A 2,638-nucleotide genomic window follows, 5' to 3' on the forward strand; every position below is an offset into this window, starting at 1 on the left:
GCACTTAATGGAGACACCCTTAACCGATGCTAAGAACATTCCCGATGTACGATTGAACCACCGTATTTAAGATATGAAATAAGTTAAAGCTATGTGTGATAAATGGGAGAAGGAAAGTGGTCTGGTTTATGGTTTGTAAATATATTCTTTTTTTTAAATTCTTTTATTTTATGTTCCTCCGATTGTACGTGAACGATGGCCTGAAAGTTAAAACAATCAGACAGCCTGCTTGTGCCATCCGAAGTGAATGCTGAGTGTAACTTCCATTCATCGCGTTTTTGCCACACATTTTAGGGTCCCCCGCACCACCCTGCCAATTCACCCAGAGTGGAGTTATAGGGAAATTACTTAAGAAAACATCAAACTTTAAATTATTCCATCTCATGTGTTATGGAAAGTCTCTCTGCCCCATGTCGAATCTCTTTGTCCCTGTAGTATTTGCAAAGCGTTTTTTAAATGAAATTTCCACCACCAATGTATGTATATATCTATGCGTGTATGTGTATGTGTGTGTGTGTGTGTGTGTGTGTGTGTGTGTGTGTGTGTGTGTGTGTGTGTGTGTGTGTGTGTGTGTGTGTGCGTGCGTGCGTGCGTGCGTGTGAGTGTGTTTCTCTTTCTCTCCAGCACCGTATTTTCACAGTTCACCAGCTCTGATTCATGTATTACGCTGGTTTCTACAGGGGGAAGCCTGTTCATTCCCCGCAACAAATTGATACGACCAATGCTCTCAATAACAGAACAACGTGGCGTGCATGCGCGCTTTCGTGACTTTTAGGGATTACAGCTTTTATTTTCTGCCTGGTTCGTCCTGAAATGAGTCTTGTGGCGGAATGAAAAAAAAGAATAGGAGGCTATTTGAGTTATGATAATGATGTCCATCGCTGGTGCTCATTCTGTGCACACGGCCATGGGGGGGGGGGGGGGGGGGCTGGATCGGGATGTCTGTGTGTGTGTGTGTGTGTGTGTGTGTGTCTGCCTGTGTGTGTGTGCTGTTGAGGTGGAGGACGAGGAGGAGATGGGGGGCAAGGGACCACCATGTGTATAAAAAAAAGGGAAGACAGATTGAAATTGAGAAATGAAGGAGAGGGGAATGAAATGGGGAGGGAGAGAGCAGGACCTTGAGCAGGGATGAGAGTCATTCAAATCAAATTGGAAGCATATGAGCGGTTTGTTTTTACCCAAATGCACGTCTCCATCAAGAGTAAGAACGAGTGAGAGAGAGAGAGTGAGAGAGAGAGAGAGAGAGAGAGAGAGAGAGAGAGGAATTGATGCCCCATAACAGCAGATTGTCGTTGCATCCTTGGTTTTATATCAGCCCTATTTGCTGTCATCAGAGTTGATCCTTCCTTCGTTTGGCCTTTCGCGGCCCAGTTTCCCAGCTTGTCTCCTCTATTCGGCTTGGATTTGAAAGGATTATGCTTTGAATATCTTTATTCCACTTTCATTGAGATGGATTTTGATCGTTTATTTCCCTTAACCCTTGAATAACACGTTCTGGGTGATATCACCGATCTATAAAAAAGATATCACCAAAATTGTAATTGTGAGAAGAGCTAACATATTGTATGTTTACATTTGATTCATAACATGTTTTTATTTGAGTTTTTTGGTCAAAGGACATTGCCATATTTGCTGGAGGAGGTTTTTAAAGCTAGGGTCAAGATGAATCATATTAATATGAAAATATCACGTTCAGAGAATGTGAATGTGAATCTATGACATGAGAGTCAATTCATACATGGACATTCAGTCTTACAATATGTTTACAGTGTTGAAGTATGTCATTGATAAAACACTCTGTATAAGGGTTTCAAAATAACAAGAAAGTATTGTTTTTTTTTCCAAAGCTCTCATTTTAAATGGGGTTTGAATGCCATATCTGTTTTGTATCAGTAGGTCGGTGGAGGGATTCTGTCGTTAAAACATTTTAGTATAATTTCTTGCTTACTGTATTGGAATACAAAATGTTTATGTACTTTCTGGCGTCATGTCAGACTTTTGTTCTAACAAAGGTGGTGCCACTTTATCTGCCATTATTTCACAGTATGCATTTTCTCTCTTTTCATTCCTCTTTTTCGTAAATGTGTCTTATTGGCGGGTTTGGTAAAGCTACCCTGCCATGGGTGTAAAATGACCGGATGAGAGAAAGTAGGACTGGGAATGTGTTGTTACACAGGAGAAACATTTATCGGCAGGTTATGCAATGGTTTGTGGTAGGAATACTTTTGTGAATCAATTTTAGGAGACATTCATGGTTATGTTTTTTGTTTAAGTTTTTATTTTATTTTTGGCTCTTTTTTCCTTTCGTTCTGGTTGGTTAAAGGTCTTGTGATGGCACTCCCAATTGTAATTTAAAAAAAATACATTTTCATCACTTTTTCGCTTCATCTTTCACGTTCACTCTTTGTAAAAAAAAATCGTGTTCTTTTTGGGGAGTGCATCATTGTGAAAAAAAGTGATTTCAGAACAGTAAACATCTGCTGTTTTGAATATATATGTATTTTTGTAATGTGTTGAAAAGATCGATATGACAAAGACAACACTTCAATAAATGTTGCAATTGCTCTACGATCCAAGCGGATATTTCTTCCTTCCTCCTCACTTGATTCACTGTACCTCCATAAAACCTCTCAATAAT

Source organism: Pollachius pollachius (genome assembly GCF_949987615.1).
Source record: "Pollachius pollachius genome assembly, contig: scaffold_565, whole genome shotgun sequence".
Taxonomy (NCBI): domain Eukaryota; kingdom Metazoa; phylum Chordata; class Actinopteri; order Gadiformes; family Gadidae; genus Pollachius; species Pollachius pollachius.